The sequence below is a fragment of the Tenrec ecaudatus genome, chromosome 15 (genome assembly GCF_050624435.1).
Source record: "Tenrec ecaudatus isolate mTenEca1 chromosome 15, mTenEca1.hap1, whole genome shotgun sequence".
NCBI classification, from domain to species: Eukaryota; Metazoa; Chordata; class Mammalia; order Afrosoricida; family Tenrecidae; genus Tenrec; species Tenrec ecaudatus.
The window spans coordinates 34,012,123-34,035,846 of NC_134544.1; the positions used below are offsets into that span (position 1 = coordinate 34,012,123).

Genomic DNA, 23,724 nt, shown 5'->3' on the forward strand with positions numbered 1-23,724 from the left:
AATATGCTAAATCACCCAATTCCCCCTTTCACCTTTGCTCCCCACTAAGGACAACCATGGATAAACCTTGGAGTTACCTGAAATCCTATTTTCTATTATACTCCTAATGCTTTTTCTCTGCCAAGTGTTCCTTTTGCCCTAAATACTTCATCTTCAAGCTGTGAGTGGACAAGCTTCCATTCTCAGGGCATAAGGGATGATAAACTAAGAAAGGATCTCACTGAGCTCTATGTGTCAATGCATAAATGGAGCATGATCTAAATACTTGGTCTCATTTCTGTGATAAAAGGTGATCGATCATAAGGCATAATCGCTTCTACTGAGTGGAACAAAGTAGGTTGATTTTTATGAATAATCGTAGACCTCAATTATTCAACTCTAACTATGGCTTGGTTGTATTTGTAAGCACTTTTCATAGATTATATCTTTGAGATTAAGCGCTAACACTTCTTAAATTATGCTCCCCTAGGGTGCATGCAGAAAGCTATGAGTGACAGCAGAAGCCAATTGCAGGAACCCACATGGATTGCACTTCTGGTGAATGACCATAGAGGATGACTGTGAGTAGCCTTCCTATCAGACAGAGAGCCTGGTCAAGCCAATTAGGGCAGATGCAGAAACTACAACATCTTATCATTTCATTTCCCTTTTGACACATTTGAAGTTGTTTTCGTTTGGATTTTTAAATAAATTTCTTCTTTATCTTGGATTAAGGTTTTTCTATTTTTTGTCTAGTCTTTGATTTTGTTTGTTTACTTACTATTTGTGTCTTTTATGGTTTTCCAAGATATGAAATCTAGGTTAGGCATACGTATTGAGACAATGAGTGGATTAAAAATTACATAGGGAGGTGGCTGGGAAGGATGGATGAAATGAGGAACAAACAATAATGAATAGGAGATTGTGGTGATTGCACAACTCTTCTTAATGGTTGAACAATTAAATTGTATAATATGTAAATTATATGACAATTAAACAAGTTAAAAAGATATTTTCCACTTCCTGTCCTATCTACTTACTTCCAATGATATTAAAAATACCTCTACTGTTAGTAGTAGTAGTACTGCAGTTGAATAAAGTTTTTTTTCTACTCTACAGATGAATTAAATCTGACAGTACAGCTCGAGGATAATGAAGCTGCATCGGAATCCAGGAAGGCATTGCTATGTACATTTAAAGACATGCTCATCAAGCAATGCAACTAAATAATGAATTGATGAAATCAAGGCTGAATTAATAGTCCTAGACATCCCATGCCTCAGAATCTACTCAATGGCCGTGGACTTGGCTTGGTTTGTTTAGAGATCCTGAGAGAGGCCTGATGAGCCCTTGTGGAGTAGTGGTTGCCAGCTCGGCTGCTAACCACACGGTGTGTACTTCAAAACCCCTCAGGAGAAAGATGAGACTTTCTATTCCCATATGAGGCTTTCTACTCTCATGAAGAGTTACCATCTCAGAAATCCGATGAGGCAGCTCTACCTGTCCTATAAGAGTCACTGTGATTCAGAATCAACTCAATAGCAATGGGTTTGAACAAAGACCTGTGGTACAATGGGTAATTCTTTGGCTGTGGATTTGAACCTAACAGAAGCTCTGAAGGAGAAACAACTTGGGGATCTATCCCTTCCCAGAAAATTTACAGCCTAGCAAAACTATGACATCATTCTAGTCTGTCATATTCAGTCACTATTTCAGAATCAGCTTGAAGACACACAAAAACAACATTAACGACAGAGATGCTAATACATTTTGCATGCAAAATTTTCTTTAAAGTGACATTTAGACCCCCTCCAAAGAATAGGTGTGATGAATCCACTATTTGATAGGTCACACTACTGACCACTAAGATTCACTCTTGAGTTAATTGTGGGTAAAAATTGCTTTCAAAATTCAATGTTCCTTACGAATCTACTAAAGTATTTGTAAGTACTAATTTCCTTAAAATTTGTCATTGAAAGCTGAAAGAAAGGCTGGGTTATCTGAAAGATCTTCGAAGAGTTCTGTGGACTTAGCTTGATCATTTTCTACATTCCTTGCTTGTGAGAATGGAAAGAGTTGTTGAATTGGTCTAACACTGTTGAGTGGGTGTATGAGGAGATATGTCGGGACAGGAGACTGGAGCACCTGTAAAGAGGAGCTACTGTAGGAAGTTGGGATGCAGACTTGGGTTCCCATGACTTCAGAGTCCGAAGACCTGGCCAAGACAGTCTATTACTATGCAGGTGATGAAAACTGTCAAATAAATAGTCTTTAGCCATCTGAATTAAACAAGCAGAGTCCTGTTTATTCTGATTTGCCACCTCTTTTCACTCTGTTCTCTCAGGCCTTACCTCTGGGAGACTCTCTATTTCCATTTTTAATTCTTGAAGCCATTGTTTTCATTTGATATAAAAGTCCCAGAATTTCCAAGATTTGGGTTCCACATTCTTGACCTAAATTTTAGCTTTTTATAATAGAAGTTCAGATTAGTTGATCTGCACAGTACCTTCAGGTGCTGAAAAATTGTGAATTTTATGGGTATATTTTAATAAACATGAAGTTATGCTATTAAATATGAACAGTGACTCAAAGTGTCTTTTTCCCCCATAAGGGCAGAAAGAGCCCTAGGATGGTGTTCCGTCACATTAGAAAAAGAGGAGAAAAGGTTACGCAGTATCTCATAATCTGGAGATGTGGTGTGTAATTATCCATTTGCAAAAGACTTTCTTTATGTTCTGTTTCACTGGGAAAGTTAGAGCAAAGTGAAAATAAAGTTCTGTAATTATGGAATCTGCTCACTTGGCTCTTTCTGCTCTTCAAAGTAAATTCTGTCTTAATAGAGAAAAGTTAGTTAGTGTAACAGACCCCTAATTTGTTACCATTGTAATTATTTTTTTTCCACATCCATTAACATTTCTGAATGAATTTAATGCTCAGGAAAATGATGGTCTCAGCTGGGCCTGATCCAGGCACATCCCCAGCCTGCTGCAACCAGGACCTTATACATTGTTTCCGATATACTTAATTTTCATGTACAGTGTGTCTTCTTTTCTATTGTAGGGCACTTGATAACCTGAAATTTAATGATCTGCCTTTTGACAAACAAAACTTTATTCAGTTATTAAGCACTCTGGGCATGCGCTGTCCTAAGAAGTGGGGTGAGGCCGGGAATTGGTCTTATGGGACAGAGCCACCCTAATCACACCCACAGCCATCAGACTAATCCCCACTGTAAGGCAGGGTTTTCCAGAACATGAATCTTTATGGAATCCAACTGACGTGTCTTTAAGGAGTGGCTGGTGGGTTCACCCCTTCAGCCTTTCAGTTGGAAGCACAAACACGGCTCCTTGGGGGAGAGCTATTCGAAATAGCTTAGAATCAAGTGTGGTACATATGTGATAAAGCAAATAAAATGTGATGGAAATGGGGCCTGTATTTAGTCTAGTCATTAGGGATACGCTGTAGGAGGTGAGAATTAAGCTGAATTGTGAAGATGAGTTGGGGTCAACAATGTGATTGTGTATGTGTGTGTGTGTGTGTGTGTGTGCCTTTCTCTCTGTCTTTCTGTCTGTATTGGCTTGTATGTGTGCTCTGTAACTTGAATATGAAAAGAGCATCATAGGGGCCAAGAAAGGGACATGGGATGTGCAAAGGTGAGAAAAGTTGGAGATACAAACCACTAACTAAAGTCAATTATGAGTGGAAGAGTGAGGGAGTGTAAGGAAGAAGAAACTTGGTGAGAAGTGGGCTACAGACCTGTGTTGAGGGTCGGCGGAGAAAAGCTTTGTAACATAACCAGTAATTCGTACTTCATCCGAAGATAATTGGTAAGCATCGATGAATTTCTAGAAGGAGAGAGATGTAATAAGATTTAAATTAAACAATTCTTTTAGCTCGAATGTGTGTATTGGAGAGAGGAAGCCAGGAAACCTGTTAGGAGCCACAGGGGGGTGGGAGCGAAATAACACATCTGAATGAGGACCTTGGCAGTGAGTTCAGGGGAACGTGGGTAGCATTTATAGCGATGGCAAACCTGAGGTTCATGAAATGGATTGAATTTAAGGACCCCAGGAGAAGGAGCAATCTAAAATGGTTCTGAAATTTGAGCTTGAGCAATTGAGTTGAAGTTGTTTTTAGGTGCCCTCATTGCAGCCCTGGGCACAACACATCCCCGCCCTGCACCCCCATCACAATAGGTTTTTTGTTCAAACTCATGGTTGCAGCCATTGTGTTAATCCATCCTGTCCGGCTCTACCTCTTCTGTGCCACCCATCTCCTTTAACAAGCATGAATCCTTTCTCCAGGGACTCGTCTCTCCTGATAACATGTTCAAAGGACATGGGACACAGTTTCTCCATCCTCACTGCCAAGGAGCATTCTGACTGTGCTTCTTCCAAGACAGAGTTGCTTGCTCTTTTGGCAGTCTGCGTTACTTTCAACATTCTTCACCAGGACCCTGGTCCAAGTGCATCAACTCTTCTTCGGTCTTCTTGAGTTGATGTCCAACTTTCACATGCCTGAGGCAATTATAAATACCATGGCTTGGGTCTGGTGCAACCTAGTCCTCAAAGAAATAGCTGTGCTTTTCAACATTTCGAAAAGGTCTTGTGTAACAGATTTACCTAAAGCAATGCCTCGTGTGATCCTTTGGTCGCTGCTTCCATTGATTATGGATCCAAACAAGAGGAAATCACCACTTCAATTTGCTCCCTACCCCCACCCCTTTTATCATGATGTTACCCATTTGTCTCATTATGAGGACTCTTTTGTTTCCTTAACTTTGAGTTGTAATCCATACCGAAGGCTGCAATCCTTGGTTTTGAACTGCAAGTGCTTCAATTCCTGCTTATTTTTAGGAAGTAAAGGTATGTCATCTGCATAGTTCAAGTTGTAAAGAAGCCTTCCTCTGATCCTGGTGCCACATTTGACTTTACAAAATCCTGCTTCTCTGGTAATTTACTCAGCATTCAGTGTGAACCAATATGGTGAGAGGATGCAATACTGATGCACACCTTGCCTGATTTTAGAGGATGCAGTACTCTGAAGAAGCAATGCACTTGAATTATGGTTTTTGTAAAGAATATTGAAAGTCCCATGGTTTGCAAAAAGAACAAATAAATCTCACTTGGAGATGCACAGTCAGAATGCCCCTTAGAGGTCAGGATGGCAAGACTTCGTCTCATGTCCTTTGAACATGTTATCAGGAGAGACTAGTCCCTGAAGAAGAACATTATGATTTTTAAGGAGATGGGTAGCACAAAAGTGGTAGACCCTCGACAAGATGGATTAACGCAGTGGCTGCAGCCATCGGCTCAAACAAAAGACCCATTGTGAGGGGGGTGCAGGATAAAGCTGTGTGTAGTTCTGTTGTACAGAGGGTCATTACGATTAGGGACCCAACAACATCACCTAACAACAACAATATACCCTTGTTCTAGACACACAACTGCCTCTTGATCCATGTCCAAGTTCTTCATGAGCACAATGAAGGGTTTTGGCATTCCCATTATTCTCAAAACAAATTCTTTGGTTTGTGTTGTTTTTTTTTGGGGGGGGATGTTGTTTTGTTTTTAAATGATCAAGGCAGTCGACTTCTTTGCATAATCAATGAAGCATAATTAAACATATTTCTGGTATCCTTTCTTTCCACCAAGATCCATCTGATGTCAGCATTTATATCCCTTGTTCCACATCCTCAGTTCCACAGTAGATAGTGTGGGATGACGGTGGTACTGTTGACTGAGATGAAAGGTGTAATGTATTACTGACAGGCATCCCCGGGAAGAGGAGCCAGGAGTGAGTGATGCAGGGTAATGAATTCAGTTTTGAACTTTTAAAATGACATGATTATAAGACACCCAGGTAGAAATGCCAACAGCGTCTGGAATGCAGACACTGAATCAGAATTTGGCCAACTGCTCTGTGGGAGAAAGATGTGACAGTCTGCTTCCATAAAGATTACAGCCCTGAATACCATATGGAGGTAGTTCTAGTCTTTTCTCTGGGGTCTCTATGAGTTGGATGGACTAGATGGCTACACATTTGGCATGGTTGGTTTTATATGTAGATATTCTCATTTTAAAAATGCCTTGACTTTTTTTTCTCTCTCATCACAGACATGTTATCTTGAGTTATGGACGTCTAAGAGTATGACTAGGTGTCCTGGTGGATAGTTTGACCCCACCAAAGGCTCTGAGGGAGAAAGATAACACTTTCTTTTCCCCTAAAGCTTTACACCCAGGAAACACAAAGAGGCAGCTCGACTTTTCCACTAGGTTTGCTCTGCATTGAGCTAGACTCGATGGCAGTGAGTGCTGAGTATTTCTCATCATCCTAGACTGGCGAGGGTTCTCTGAAGAGAAAATATATATTCCTTTCAAAAAGTATGTTTTTTTTCTCTTACTTTTTTTAACCTTCCTAAACATCAGGCACAGGGCCTTTGTCAGGGATTCTATTTTGATGCCTGTTTATACATGGCATTGTCTTCTATGATCTGACTTCTTCTACTAGCTTCTTGGACCACAGTCCATGAGTTGCTGCCTGCACTTTTCTTGACTCTGAACGACTTCCCTATGTCATGAAGATCCTACTTTCCTCTCACAGCCAAGTTCTTCATAGTCTAGAGGAAACAGCGTAATGTGCACAAAAGCTACTAACTGGAAGGAGAGGAGACCTGTACAACACTTCTCCCTCAAGTTTATTCTTAGCTGAGTAACCTTAGGAAAGTCACAGCACCTTTCTGGACCTCCGTTTATTTATCTGATAAACCCATCTGTCACACATATGTTAAATGACCTCCAAGTTCCCTTTCAGCCCTAAAAAGCTTCTATTTAAATGTTTTCTCTCTTCATCCCATGTAGTTTGTGTTTATCCTCATTGGCAAATGTGTACAGTGGACTACAGTGCATGTAAATTTTAAATAAAGAGTTGTTTATCTATTTATGAATTTTCTCTGTTCCAATAGATTTCAAAGACCAAAACATTTTATCTTTGCTATTCCACACAGTGTCTGACAACCTCACAGTACTGTGATAACCATAAAAGATGCTTAGCTACTTGCTGAGTGCAATTAAGCATATATAAAGAGATCACAAACATGCATGTGGCTTTTGAGGGACTGATCAGTGTATTGATCTCCCACTTGTGCAGTCCTAACTCAACCGGTTGTTTGGGGAGCAATATTACATGCTATTGTTTGCTGAAGACTCACTTAAGGAAAAAGTATTTGACAATTTCCTTAGGATGCTTTAATGTTTGTTTGTTTGTTTTTGCTATGTATTTTCTTTTAATTAGTAGAAATATCTTTTTTTCAACAAAATTCCCATTATCATATGACCCATGAATCATTGTATCATTGTTCAAACTATTTACAAATTGAATGAGAATAAATCTGGTTGAAATAGTGATGAGAGCATGGAGCCTCTTTCTGTAATCTCTCCATTCTGCCTCCTCTTTGGGGAGCTGTGAGGAGAATTCTTAGATTTCCGAGAGATTAGGTGGCTTTTAAGGTTGTAATTTCCTGAGTTTCAGTTTCTGTGATCCTCACTGACATGTATGGTATGGCTCATGTCCCTTCTGTTCCCAGGCTTATGCTAGATGTGGATGGGGAGAGTTTAGGGATGGAGAAAAGGTGGTTCTTGCTTCACCAAAGCAATCCACCTTCAGGCACAGGGAGGTGGAGGTTCCCCTATGGCAGCACTGCCGATCTTTGCCAATGAAGGAGCGGAGCCGGTGATCCTCAGCGTCTTCCGGTTCTTACCCTCTATGATTCTAAGTGCTAATGATGTGGCCATGTGTGTTAAGTGCTTTGAGCTCAGAGCAACGCACTCTATAAATTCAAGGACCATTACGTGCATAATCACAGCTGCTAAGCAGGGACAAATTCCCTATTTGCATGATGTCCTCAGGAAATCCCAAAGGAAACAATGTTTGGGGCCCAAATCCTCTTACATATTTTTTTCTTTAAAAATTAAACAAAACCAAAAGGGAATGTAAGCCTCTTCTACTCTATAAGCTCTTCCTCAACACGCTGTTGTGGGCAAATGCTTCATTCGCCATTTAGGAAAATATCCCCAATAATATTCTCCCCTGCTTCAAATAAAACTTCCGATGCCGGGCTGCACTGATTGCCAGAAGTGTGTCCGGGTTAATTGCACACCTGCATTTTATTTCACGTAAATTGCACAGAGTCCCCTCTCTGCGCCCCTCACAAAGCAGGAGCCCACCTGTCTGGAGGCTCCTCGGGCAATGAAGGGCTGCAGGGGAAAATTAGTCATCCTCTTTTCTTCCCTGTGACTTCTTTGACCTTGAGACTTCTAATGGCATCTCAGACAAAATGAACATAATCTAATGGACAGCGGGGAAGAGGGAACGGCTGGGTACATCTGTCGTATTACTGGGCTGTCTGAACAGTCAATGAAGCAGGGCCAAACCATAAGAGGCCTGTTCAGTTTAGCTCCAGGGTCTGCAGAGAAGGAGCACAATCATTTATCTTTATTTACTGAACTCTGCTTTCTGTTTAAGAAAAAAAAAATTGACAGGTTGACAAAAACCCACGTTGGCGCTGCCCGCTGCCCAGAGATAAATGCTATTTGTGCTCTGGAGAGTCAAGGACAGCTCACGATGCCCTTTAGCTGGTTTCAGTAGGTGCCTATGATATGGAGACACAAATGCCAAGGCACCTGGATCCTCTATCCCCACCAGCACCCTCACATTCTCTTGTAGAAGTATCTCACAGATAGAACTGCTGGAAGAAAGTCTTGTAAACAATATAAGGCAGGATTCCCCAAGGATGCAATTCCAAGTGGAAGAATTAGGACAAGAAAGTCAGGGGACAAAGACGTCTGGGAAATGTCAAGCTGCCCAGAGGTTTCTTCATGACAAGATAGTGAGAGAATTGCTCAGGGGATCCTTATTAGGATACACTCTCTCTCATTAATGCAGGTCAAGTCCAAGTCCAAGCCCGTTGCTGTTCCTTTGTTCTGGCACAAATAGAGCATGTTCCAGACAGCAGCAAAGACTTTTACTCAGAGATGCTGGGTAGAAAATCAGAAATAAGAATCCAGATTCTTAGCCACCTTTGTTTCTTCCTTGCTATGTGACCCTAGGTAGGTTACTCTTTTGGCTTTTTGGTCATACCTGCAGTTCATCAAGCTTTCATTAAAGGGGTAGTCATCCAATTCAGCGACCCATCCCTCAAGGTAAATGGACCCAGTGGGAGCTGGAAAAAGAGGAGAGGTTCCTTGTTTATTCTGCATTCCCTTTTTCTCCCTCCCTCCCTTCCTTCCTTCTTCTCCTTCTGTCCATCTCTCCCTCTCATGCTCGCTCCCTTTCTTTCTGTATTCTTTCTATCTCATCATTGACATTTTTATTTGTGTGGATGCCTTATACTGTGTTCATACAATAGTATGTAGTGCTGGTCTATAAATATAAAAAGAGGAAACGTGTGCCCCAACTATGATTAGACACAGGAAGCACAATAAAAACAAATCTGGGACTGTCTTGGGACTCTATGTTTGTGTTATGCTAATTGAGCATCTTCTCTCTGGCTAAATCTCACACTCAAGGTTTCCTACTATCTAGGGAGACAAAGTTTTCAGATGTCATGGTAAATGGTCACTTTTTTTTATTCCCTCTGATGTTTGGGATCAATAATGTTGCACATTGCAGTTGGTATAACATCAAGCTATGATAATTGTTGTGGTGGTGGTTAGATGCCTTCACATTGATTCTGACACACCATGACCCCATGTACAACATAAAAAAAAACACTACTCCGTGCTGGGCCATCCTCACAAATATCTCAATGTGTGAACTCACAGCGATAGATACACTGTCAATCCATCTGGACAAGGGTTTTCTTGTTTTCCTGGCTGCTCCTCTTCATCACCTTATGATATCCTTCTCCAGGGCTTGGTCTCTTTTGATAACATGTCCAACGTATATGAGACTAGGTGGTGTCATCTTCGCCTCTAAGGAGCATCCTGGCTGTACTTCTTCTAAGACAGATTGCTTTGTCCTTTTGGAAGTCCATTTTACTCTCAATATTCTTTTTCAACATCATAGTTTAAATGCATCCGTTCTTCTTCAGTCTTCTATATTCAGTATCCAATTTGCCCTTGCGTACGAGACCATCGAAAAGACCATAGCTTGGGTACAAAAACCACGGTCCTCCTTATTCCTCAGCATAACATCCTTGCTTTTCAACACTTTAAGAGGCCTCGTTCAGTAAATTTACCCAATGCAAGGCCTCATTTGATCTTCTTGCATGATTGTGGGTCGAAATAAAATGAAACCTTTGACAACCTTTTCTCCATTTGTCTTCATGTTACCTAATGGTCAAATTGTGAGGATGTTTGTTTGGAGTCCACATGAAGACTGCAATTTTCATTGGCAAGTGCAAGTCCTCCTTACTTTCAGCAAGCAAGGCTGTGCCACGTGCATATTGTAGGTTGTTAATAAGCCTTCCTCCAATCCTGATGCCAAGCTCTTTTTCATATGGTTCAGCTTCTCTGATTCTTTGTTCAAATATAATTTGAGTGTTTAAATATTGCCAACAATTAATCTTTGGGGTGATTTCTTCACTTATCTCTGGTTTCCTGCGATTCACAGGATAATCACAGTTGGAGGTGGTGAGCACATGTGTAAAATTCATGTAAAACTTTGGGTTCACCATTTGATGCATTTAAGTTTGTTAGAGGATGAAATGGAAATGTGAGCAGTGGCTGAAAATGCACATTCTATTGGAAGTAATAGCGTTGGATAATTTATTGGTAGCTACAACACTGCTTGGAGAATAGGCACAAGATTGGAGGGGCAACATAAGTGGTACAAGCTGAGGCTGGACTCAGATAAATTCCATGGACAGAGCAGAAAAGCATACCCTTCCCTTGCACAAGTCACCATCTCATTACATTAATGTTAATGGATTGGATTGGGGGGTTATAGGTTGAATGAGAAGGCATGGCAAGTAGAAAAATAGTCAATGTGTTAACTCAGAAGGAGTTAGGTTGGGCTTGCTACAGCTGATCCTTAAATCCCCCACAGTGGGATTTGAGGAAGGAAGCTGATACATTCTGCCAAGATAAAACTGGAAGCTGTGAAGGTCAGTAGGGCGGGAAGGTTATGTCTCTGAAAGTCACTTTAATAGCTGGTGAACGATGGCGTCTGCTGGCTTGTTGCATATCACAATGTCAAGTTTCGTCATGTTCAGGGAGCTCGCCTTGACTGATGCAGCAGGATGGGCCACCAGAACCTCTCACTGAAAACTGGCATCATTGAGGAACCGATTTCTACAAGCATAGTTTTGAGAACTGTGACAATCACAAATGCCTGTGAGCCAGAATTCTCTTGCTCTAAGCCGACTGCTAAAATTGTTGACTATTATTTCTATCCTTTGAAGGAAATTAACAATCATCAGGATACTTTAATTCCATTAACTAAGAAAACAATAAATTTGTTATAAAGAGTATAGATTACATATATCAACCATTTACTTAATGATTTAAATAAAGTGAAGTAATTTTGGAGGGGTTTGTGATGGGTATTTTCTGCAAGTGCCCGAACTAATTATTGTTTCCTACTCACTTTGTTATAATTGAATAATTCAGTGCATAATGTTAAGAATAATTATCTTGAGATATTAAACATAATCACCATTTTCTTTCTTGGTGTTTCTTTCTTGTATTATTTGTATAGTTATTGTGCAGTAATAACCAAGAATGGATGTATCCTTTTTATTCATTAAAATCAGTTGATAATTTAATTTTGTTTATATTTAATTTAATAAACACTGAACATTAGCTATGGGCATTGCATTGCATATAAATAAAGAAGTGTGTTCGCTTCAAGCATAGAAGACTATTGTGAATGCTCAAATAGGGTGACCTTGACCACACTTGGGTAGCCAAATAAACTTCTATGTCTACTGGGTTCAGTACATGGCAGCTTATTTCCTTTTCACCTCAGAGTCTAAATCAATTACAGGGAGATTTCCTTATGAACTTTCCTCCCGCCCTAAGTTAGGTCTTGGTCTCACCTCTTTCAAAATACTGCCATGTTCTTGCTGGTTTGGATGCTAAATCCCCTGTGGAGGTAAAGAAGGCTAGAGGATTGCACTGATTGGATTCATGCCCAGAACTGGAGGTAGTGTCACCATTCTGTGCATACTACACTGACTAGAACCCAACCACTTAGCCAAACACCCCTTGCTAAACTTTCAGTAGCAGTTAGTAATGTACCTTCCCTGAAAACACTGAGCCCAGCTAGAGGCAAGTGAGAGGGATTTCCTTATACCTGAACTTTCATTAATGAATGAACACTACTTTGTTACCATATTAGTGCAAAGAACCTAAACTTAAATTACAATTGATAAACATTGTATATTGGAAAAGAAGAATTTAATTTTTAGATATAAGAATATTATGAAACACTTTTCTGTTTATTAATTTCAAGTCTTACGATTCAATATCTATCATAAGGAGTTTGTTGCCAACAATAAACTATGCTTGGCCTTGCATGTGAGAGAATAGTGTACCAGATTTGGAGCCTACCAGGTAAAGTGCATGCTTGCCCTTTAGAAAAAAAAAATGAGTCATGTTACCAGAAAGCATCCTGACATGAAATTCAGTATTCAGGGATGTCACTTTCACTGATCAGGAAGGAAAGCATCATAAGTGTAACACTGAGAAATGCATGTCCTACATGAGGCAAAAGGTTCTGTTCAGCCAGGGTGAGTAACATAATGTTCTAGAAGGGGTGTGGTTTGAACAATATTACAGAAGAAAAAGAAACAAATATATAAGTTACTTACATATAGCCCAATTTGATTTTATTGATTAAAGTTAAAATATTCATGTTAATTCCATATATCTCATAGCCTATATGAAGTCATTATTTATCTAATTTAATCTTTATAAACCCCTTATATAAATATATATATCACTATCCATGATTTCAAGGGAGGAAATTGAAACATAAAGTGTATTCAGAAGAAGCATGAGTGTTTTGAACTTGGATCAACTCAGTTCAGTTTTACTTATTTAAAATTTCAGCAGATATATAAAGAATACCTTCTGTTGTCAGGTTACTGGAATAAGTTAAAAATAAAACAAAACTAAATGATAAAATTAGAATTCTATGGAGTATCCTGATTCTAGGGATGTTGGAAAAAATACTTGAGTTAGGAATGTAAGTTTGACAGGCATGAAACAAGGAGAAATAGAGGCTGAGTTACCACTAAGCAGTGACTGTTCCACTTGTAGCAAGAATAGTAAGGCCCTACAGAGGTTTAGTGGAAGAAATAAAAACAAAATGGAAAGATATAAAGGTTCGCTATAGGAAGAACCTCTGGCTTTGTACAAAAGTAATTAGTCAAATAAAAGGTTCAAGTTCTGGTTCTCAGTATTCAATTTACTGTTTAGGTACCTTTATCTTCTGTTGCTTCATTTTAACACATGATAACTAAATGTGACCTGCTTTGATAATCTGGCTTATTTTCAAAATTGCATGACATTAAGTGAATGTAGATGTTTTCTAAACTATGAAATGTAGTACACACATAATTTATTAGCTAAATAATGAATAAATAAATAACGGTGCTAAATCTTTGGATCTGATCAACTATGAGCATGTTGCAATAGTAACAGAAATTACAGTGATCATAGGATCCCAATGATGGATTTGACGTTATTCAAAAAGAAATTTAATTTCCACCAAAACTATAGGTGGATATATCCAGCATGAGTGTATCTTAGGTTGACATCTCCGGACAAAGACCGCTAAATGTTGAATAGTATGTAAACGGAGAGTCTATACTTACTGATAAAGTCATTTGCTAACAAGAATCTAGGAAGGGTGATGATTGCATACATCCTTAAGCTGAGGGCTCAGTGACTGGTTCAGAACCTAGGGAAGCGGTTCTCAACGTATGGGTCGCAGCCCCTTGGGGTATTGGACAACCCGGTCATAGGGGTCACCCGATTCATAGCAGTAGCAAAAATTGCAGTTACAAAGTAGCAACGAAAACCATTTTAAGGTCGGGGGTCACCATAGCACTGGCACTGCACTAAAGGGTAGCAGCACCAAAAGGTTGAGAACCACTGGCTTAGGCACTTCTTGCTCTTTGCCTGAGTAGTCAAAGTGGCTCCAGTAGTCAAGAACAAAAATCCAGTCAAACAACCGTGCAGATATAGAGAATTGGAAACAAGACTACCGAGTCACCAAAACAGTAAAAGGTATCCCAGGAAATCTGTGCGGGAAGCTGCAAAAGAATAGTCCTAGATTAAACAAGAGAAAGTAACCTATTTGTTTGGTTAATATCTGATAAGGAATTAAAGTTCCATTTTCCATTTGCTAATGTAATGTTAAATTCTCTCATAACTTATAATTTAGGCAAAGTTATCCATAGGACTCTATTCAATGCTCTTCCATAGCTTTGGACACACCTTCCACTACCAACTGGTCGACAGGGTATCCGGCAACCAGAAGGATACCTGGTGATGCTCCTGGTTAGTCATTGAGCTGCCAATTGCAAGGTTGAAGGCTCAAACCCACCAGCTATGCTGCATGAGAAAGAGGAAACTGTTAAAATCAGTCTCAGAAACTTCACATAGAGGCTCTCTCTGTTGGAATGGACTCAATGACAGTAGGGAGGTATGCATGCCTTCTTTAGCAATCCAAGCATGTCTTCATTATAAGTTCTATTCTATTTAAATTTACATGATGATGTGTACTTCATAGAGATTAAGTCCTGTCTAGCCCTTCCCTCCCCGTAATTTATATGAGGGATACTGCCCCTCCCAACGGACTTTTTCCCAAAGTTATGTATTTATTTTATTTTTTACAAAACAACCTTATCACCTTCAAAGTACTCTCCATTACACTTAATACACTTGTCAAATTACCTTCTTAGAAACACTTTTTAAACTCATCTGTTTGGATGGCTGACAGCACCTCCCTCGTTTTTTCTTTCACCTCTGCTATGTTGTCAAAACACTGTCCTTTCATGCCCCTCTTCATTTGTGGAAACAAACAAATAAACAAACGTCACACAGAGCGAAGTCAGGTGAGTAAGTAGCATGGGGCAAGAGAGACATGCTGTTTTTTTGTCAAAAACTGAGAGGGCTGTGCGAGTAGGTGCCTTGTCGTGGTGGCAAAACCAATCTCCCATCTGCCACAAACCAGGCCTTTTTGGTCACCCATAGTTATGCGATCTTTTCAATACCTCTAAACGGAAAGCGTGGTTAACTGCCTGATTCGGTGGCATAAACTCTAAACGCATTATGAGTTGACACTTCCAACCTTTCAGGAAGTTGATGAACTTCCAGAAGGAGGTTTGTCATCAATTGACAGTTTACTTTTTTTTTTTGAAATGAGACAACCACTCATATACTTGAGTTTTTCCCACAGTGCTGTCCTTGTAAGCTGTGTTCAACATGACAACAATTCCTGAGGCATTTTTCCCGAGCAGGACACAAAATTTCACAGCTTCACGCTATTCTCTTGAGCCAGCCATCACAAAAAAACGAGGTTAGAGCAAAACTGCTTTTCCAAAAATTTCACTATAACCAGAGGGAACCCTCTCAGGCGTGGCCACTGGGTACACTGTCTCAGAGTGAGTTTTTCATACTCACCTATGGGTAAAATGCATACTATTAAAGCTTTGCTCTGCCCAGCGCAATTCCATTTTGGGTGGGTATACCCTCCCATTATCATTTTAATTAAAAAATGTATGTGCAATAGTGGGTTTTAGTAATATCTTAAGGTGATTGACTATCTTTTTCTTTAACAAGTCTTACCTTCTGTATTTGTTCACAATGTTTTACTGTCAGAATTTTAACATGGCAGCTTTGTCTGAAGTACCGTGCTATCCCCAAGAACCTACGTGTAACAGATACAAGAGGCATTCCAAACCTCTGTGCATGAAAGGATGAAGACTTAGATCAACTGTCACCTCTGAAAAAAGAAGCTGGCAGGAACTATAGTAAACTGAGCTAAAAGAGATATGAATATTTGTGCACATTGACTTACCATTTATGCCTGCTCAATGTATAAAGTTGGTGGCAGTAGGATGATGAACACACCTGCTCTCTACTCATGTTCCCATCTGATGGGAGAGGGAAATCAATGTCCCATCAGGAAGCTACACTGCCATCCCACTCATTTAGCATGTGCCATTGCCTACTTCTGTGCCACCAAACCAATGACAGGTGTCAGTCAACAATTGTGCAACATTCCTTCAACCTCCCGACAAGAGAAGTGAACAGCAAATATTTCCACACTCTACCACTCCCCTCCCCCAGCCCTGAGATAGGTAGTAACAACTACAGTACAATCAGATCTGAGTAGCATGTCCATTCTCCTTGCCTTGGTATATGATAATGAATCATAAGAAGATCAAGTTCACTTTGCCAATTAATGCAGAGCTGCAGCCATAATAAATATACTAGCGCTTCCGTGATTCGAAAGCAACAGACAATATCAAGTCACCTGAAGGAAAAGATCCCTTCAGCAAGTGACCAAAATAAAGATACAAGAAATTCACTGAGGAAGAACTGTAATGCACTTATGTGACAAGGAATTCAAAAGACTTATATATTGGTTTTGCCAAGAGATCAAGCAAAATACAGACAAAATCAAACAAAGCACAAACAAAATTGTATAAGAATTCAGGAAAAGAATACAAGAAGAAAATATCACAAACTAAATAGATAATTAGAAAACATACAAAACCAGAAACTAGAACTTGAAATAACACTAACATTTTGGAAACAGATAACACAATAGAAAGGGAAAGGAGTAAAATTGAAACAATCAGAGTTAAAAATCAGTGAAAAAGAGGACAAATTCCTTTATATCTATCTGATAGAAAGCAATCAGAAAAAAATAATAAAGAAAACTTAAGAGTCATATGATAAAACAGAGGGAAAAATTAATCACAATTATTATTTCAAAACTGGAAGAATCAGAAAACAAACAAAGAAAAACAACAAGAATTTTTTTTAAGATTTGCTGTCAGAAAAATTTCTGATACCAAGAAAGATGAGAAAAACTTCATCCAGGAAATTCAACCAAACCCATACTGGATATACCTCAAAAGAAAAGATGATCACCAAAACATATCATAATCAAACTTGTCAAAACCAAAGACAAAGATACACAAAGAAGCTCTGATAAAAAAGAAAAGAAAGATTATTTACGAAGAAAACCAAGAAGACTAACTCTGATTTCTTAGCAGAAACCAGGTAGGCAAGAATGTCGTGGCATGAAATATATAAAACCCTGAAAACAAATCCTATCTAGAATTATATATTCACTAAAATTATCCCTCAAATATGATAGTGAAATTAGGACCTCTCCAAATAAACTGAAATTAAGAGATTTTGTAAAATAGCACAAAAATCTTTCTCTCTCCTTCGTCATATGTCCTACAGAGGACAACACTAAACCTACAGGTTGGGGAGAGGAGGCAGTCACCTGTGACCACACAGAAATAAACCAAGAAGTCAAAGGAGAGAGTGAGGGACTAGACTTCATACAGACACATCAAGCCATGAAGATGATGTCCCTGCATAGAGCTACTGAGGTACAGAGAGGACTATAGGGTAGACAGCAGTTCAAAACATGATGTTCCCTCGCTGGAACATACCACACCTGTTGATAGTTACATAATCTGTTGTCAACTTGAGACTTAAGAGGAAAGGGCTGGGGTTTAGCCTCATTTGGAAACACTAGGAGATAAATAGCTGGGTGGAGGTGGGACACTCAGACACTCCCTGCTAGACGTTCCTGTTGAGAAAACACATGGAGCTATGCTAGAGCCCTGGAGCAGGAGAAGTCACTTGGAGACCTCTGCCAGCACAGAGACATCTCTACTGCCACTGTAGCCACAAGACTTTCCACCCTGGCCTGTGATCTTCCTGCAATGGAATCATTGCATGTGTTGGGTGTGTCTGAAGATGAATTTCTAGATCTGTATCAGACATCTCAGCTAATATAGGACTTATGGACTTGATCTGGACTGGGCTGGGATGTTTTCTGAATATACAATTTTTCTTGCATATAAAGCTCTGTCATATACACTTATGAGTCTCCCTAGATTTGTTTCTCTAGTCTACCTAGACTAGTACAGCAACAGAGTACAATACTGGGGACACATGGCCGAGTGAGTGTGGTTTGACGCCCCACCCCTACCCCGCCCCGCCACACACACAGTGAGGCTAATCAAGAAGGGAACATAACAGATCAGCAGTGGGAACAAAGCCAAGTCACAAAGCCCCTGAGGAGCTCCCAAAACAGACTTCAGGTGAGGCGAGACCTTTACCAGAACCCCCCCAGGAACATTAGGGAGACAATCATAATGGTCATCTGACTTGGAATTACGTATATTTTTGTTTTCATTTTTGTTAGTTTTTATCTCTCTCTTTTTATCCAATCTTTTGGTTTTGTTTACTTCAGGACTATGATTTTAAGTTATCATTGAGAAAAAACACAGCTGTACCTTAACATTCATTGAGAAAATATAAATAAATGTGATGCTACTTAGTGGCAAACCACTGAGGACTCAACAGCCATGGGAAAAGTCATGCAGGTGAGGCATCCATCCTTTTGTAATCGTACAAAAATGAGTCACCTCCTGCACATGAGCACCACTGCGAGAAATGATCCTAATGTCTGTCACTCCCAAACACGTTCTGGTCCACCTGTAAGGAATCACGGAATAGACCAAATGGCTCCAGAGTCCTGTGAGCTGGTGGCCAAAGGGGGAGCCAGCTCAGAGGAAGGAAAGCATTGGTCAATGCCGGAGCAACTCTGACCACAGCGGGAGAGGCCTTCATACCAGCTTCCATGACACTTGAGGGCCAGCTGGATAGGTACTGGGAAGCCACCCTGTTCCCTTGAGGGGACTTAAACCTGTCTGCCACTGAAGTGGGGCTCTTGAAGGCCAGTCACTGTATTTTCAGACATCAGTAACTGCACTTGGAATCAAAAGGACAATGCTGATGAGAGTAGATTTAGGTGTAAGGGGGAGAGGTCGGTTTCTGGGGGAGAGTGGGTGGAGTTCAGAGGTAGGAGAGAAAAGGCCCAAGTAGGGCTGAGCCCTATGATCTGCATTTGCTACATTCTATTCACAATCTCAAACTGGATTTATGTTTCCAACCAAGACCAGCTGTCTGGCCCACAGGCCAGCGATTGCCTGGCCAGGAAGAACAACGTAAGCAAGCTAAGACTCCCCAGCAGACTGCTTAGAAAGTCCTGTATGTGAGGAACTCTTTCATCGTGTTAGATGTTGGCAGGGCTAGGACTTCGAAAGTGGTCAGGAGATTTCAGAGAGCTTTATGGCAGAAGTGCTTCAGTGAAGAGAGGACCCTTGGAGCGGCCCAGAACTGGACGTGGCCATCTCTTGTCTCTGTGGCAATCACTTCGCCATGTATGAACAAGGTGCGACGGGAGCTTTCAGTTCTAGGGCCCAGATCCTGAGGAGCCTGTCATTCGCCACTGTGGCCGGGTACAGGCCTTCTGAAGAGAAGCACAAGGATCTCAGCGAGTTGATGTGCACATCGCTGTTATCCATGGGAGGGGAGGGGGGTTGAGCTGGGAGTGGTGGAGTGACTGCAGACTCTTGCCAGTGTAGGGGTCCCACATGATCACGTTGGTGTTCTAGGAAGCTGTGATAAGCAAGGCCAAGTCAGGGGAGAAGTCCCAAGAGACGACATTGTTCTGGTAGCTCTCAAGCTTCCAGATTAGTGTGTAGGATCACATGCTCCAGAGAAAGACAGATTTCTCTCAAGCTGCAGAGCACAGCATGCTGCAGTCCAGTCTGGGGAGATGGAGCAGCAGTAACCCAGGTGGCCTGATAACACCTGGATCTGTTTACAAGTGACACGTCAGGCTCATTCCTAAGAGGACACACCCCGTCGTGTGGCTGTGGAGGGCTAAGGAAGTGCTGGCTCTGGGTAAAATCCAGTGCCTTTGCCTGCTCGAGGACATATGCCTTGACATAAACTCTCCGGGTGTCCATTTCTTCTTCCAAACACAGTCCCTCTGTCCAAGTTCACTCATGTTTACTCAGGTCCCAGATGCGAACAGTTTTGTCCCAGGATGCACAGACCAGGATCAAACTGCCGATTGGTGTGAAGCTCAGCTCTCTCACGACATCTTGATGGCCTGAAAGATTCAAAAGCAGGAACCCTGTCTGCACCTCCCAAATCTTGATCTGCCCATCATTCAGTCCTGTGGCCAGGATCAGCCATGAGACATCCGGCACTTGGGGATGGTGGCGTGCCCAGAGCCTCCTGCTGGATGGGGAGGGCCACGGGCTGAAAGTCAAGCTCTAGACAATCTGACCACAGTCCAGGGTCTTCTCTTGGGGGCTGCCTTATCCTTTGGGATTATTTTTGCTGCTTCAGCTCTTGGTTTCAAACCCTTTGGGGATGAACTGTTCTTCCAGAAGCCAGGGGATCAGCTTGAGGATACAGTGTCCTTGAGACCAGGGAAACCAGGAGTCATGAGGGAGAAGGTGACACTCCAGCTCTCACAGCTGGACTTGCAGTCAAACTGGTGGGGGCACCTGGGCTTGAATTTGGCCAGCAGCAGTGGTTCCTCTCCAGCCTCCATGGAGGACATGCTGCTTCTGCGACAGGTGGAGGGCGCCTCAATTCCCTGGGCCGTGGGCCCTCATGCTACCCCCATGCTGGCCCCTGCCCCACCACTGCCTCAGCTGTGCCACCACCCTGAGAGGCCATCAGTTGCTTCCCCCTTTTGTTTTATTTTTGCTTTGTCTCCATTATTGTTCTTTTGCCTACCTATATAAGATAGGCATGGGAAACAAGCTGAGAAGAAAGCAACTAGACTGATGCTTCCAGAGGGATTCATGCAGAGGAGGTGGTGGAAAGGAGTGGTGAGCAAAAAAACCCAATAGACAGGGGAACAACCAGGGAATTAAAATCAACAACACAGAGGATGTAGATATCCTGGTGGAGTTCGAGCAATAGCAATCAAGCTGAGAGGAAGTACTTACAGGCAGAAGAAAGGTGAGTCTGATGTTGGGACAGGAGGAAGACAAAAGGAAACATAGGAAAGATCTAAGAAGCAAAGCTTTGTCTAGAGGTATAAACACAGGCATGTACATATGTGAATATATTAATTAATTAAATATAGGTATTGGCCTATTTGCATATCTTAATATGGAAATACATTGATGAAGTGGATGGACTTGGGGCCTCTGCTCAAGCCCTCCCTCAAATAACAGACCACTTGATTCTAAGAGCCTGGCATTCTTTGACGCCCATCCCCCTGATATGATTGCTCAAGACAAAATGGGTGTATACGCAAATATGGTGAAGAAAACTGATGGTCTGGGGCCATTAAATGATATACTGTTGGTGGTCTTAAAGACGTGAAGTTAAACAAGCAGCCATAAACCAAAGAAGTAGCAAGCCCACCAGGAAGAAGTACACAGTGAGGTGTGTGTAATCATGAGGTGTCAACAGGATCAGGCAACAGGCATCAGAAGATCCAAAACAAACAAGCAAAACATCTTGTTGTGAATGAGTAGTGTCAGAGCAGAGACCCCAAACCCATCTGTAGACAATAGGACATCCCCTCACAGAAGGGTCACAAGAAAGAGATGAGTCAACCAGGGCATATTATAGCACTGATGAAACACACACTATTCCTCTGGTTGTTTGAGGCTTCCTCACCACCCCTCCATCACCCAAGTATCATGACCCCAGTCCGATCTTTCAGTTCTGGCTAGATGGAGCATGTGCACGGGACAGATAAGAGCCCCCAACACAAGGATCCAGGTCAGAGAATCCCCTCAGGAACAGAAATGGGAATAGACATACAATACTAGGAGGTTAGGGGGAAGGTGGGGGAAGAAGTGGAGGAAGAATGAATGGATCACAATGATTGATACATATCACCGCTCCCCTGAGGGATACAAGCAACAGAAAAATGGGTGAAGGGAGACAGTGGTCACTGCAAAAGATATGAAAAAAATAACAATTTATAATTTATCAAGGGATCATGAGGGTGGGAAGGTAGGGCAGGAGATGAAGAAAAAATTGCTGATACCAAGAGATCAAAGATAAATGTTCATAAAATGATTATGACTATATATATATAAATATTCTTCATACAATTGATGAAGGGATTGCTAGAAGAACTGCAAAACACTCAATAAAATTATCTTTAAAAAAAGAATAATCTTACAAAAAATGGAAATGGGATTCGTTGAGGTAGAAAACCAATGTCATATGACAATCAAAGATTAAGATTTAGGACAACAGCACCTGGAAACCAACTCTGATCAGAAATTTTCAAAACTAAAGTATAAGATTGAAAGTAGAAAATCAGAGGAGTCCATCTTTAAATGGCAACAACCATAAAATAAAAAGAGGAAATCATGTGGGGAGGAAGTTAAAGCAATACCAAATAGAAAAATATTGGTTTAAATTTAGGAAACTAAATGCAATTTTTATGTTATTTACAACAAAAATTAATAAACGTTCTTAGCAAAATAAAATAAATTGTTATTAAGACTCAGTAAATGCAAAATAAGCATCACAAAGGAAATACAAAGAAAGCCCAGGAAAAAAGATAGAGCAAAAACAAATCACCAGTACACCCACCTTCACACAAAGAAAAACAAAATGGGAGCAGTAAATTAATACCTATTGATAAGTACATTGTATGTAAATGGATTAAATACACAAGTCAAGAGACAGAGTGGTAGACTGAATAACATGACCCACTAATATGCTGCCTACAAAAGACACACCTTAGTCACAGAGGTAAAAATGAGCTAAAAATCAAAGATTGGGAAAAATATGCTAAGCAAACAGCAACCAGATAGAGCCGAAGTGGCAATATTAATCTCTGATGATATAGACTTTGTGGAAAGAACCAGGATAAAAGTCAAGAAATTACATGATATAAACGTTAAAAGGTCAATCTAATATATAACCATAATAAATATCTATGCATCTAACAAAACAACTGTACACAGCATAAAACAAGCTCTAATAAAAGTTTTTAGAGAACAGGCAATTCACAGTAATAGTAGGAAGCTTTAACTTATCCCTTTGGTTGAAGAACAGAATGAGAAACAAACTCAAGAGAGCATCGGAGATTTAAAAACACTATTCACCAACTTGACCACGCAGACATATACAGAACACCCCACACAACAACAGAAAAGTGCATATTATTTTCCAATGAACATGTTTTATTCTTCAAAATAGATCTTATGTTATGCCATGAAGCAAGTCCTAACAAATTAAAAAGAAACTTCTTGGAATATAAAGCTATAAAATTAGAAATGAATAACAGAAATAGTAAGGAGAAAAAAAATCAAATGCATGGAATGCATTAACACCCTGCTTTAAAATACTGGGTAATAGAGTAAATATATATATTTTAAATTACATAATGAAAAGATAATGGAACACATGCTACCAAAACCTACTGAGATGTCAGCATTTATCCAACGAATGGACACATCAAAAAGGAAGAAACTACATATTTCCAAAAATTTACAAATGAATTAGCAAAACATCCCATACTCACCAGAATAAAGGAGATAAAATAATAAAACAAAAATTAAATGTAAAGCATAAAAGCTAAAGACACAATCAAGATTGGAATTTGGTTCTTTGAAATGGTTAATAAATTAATCATTGGCAAATTAAACGATTGGCAAAATTAGCAAAGAAAAAGAGAGGAGATGCAAGTAAGACAGAA

General features: G+C 40.4%; 1 pseudogene; it reads right to left on the bottom strand.

Annotated features, from left to right (window-relative positions):
- Window positions 1-19,223: 19,223 nt before the first annotated feature.
- LOC142427956 (WD repeat and SOCS box-containing protein 2-like) lies at window positions 19,224-20,595 on the bottom strand (annotated as a pseudogene).
- Window positions 20,596-23,724: the final 3,129 nt, after the last annotated feature.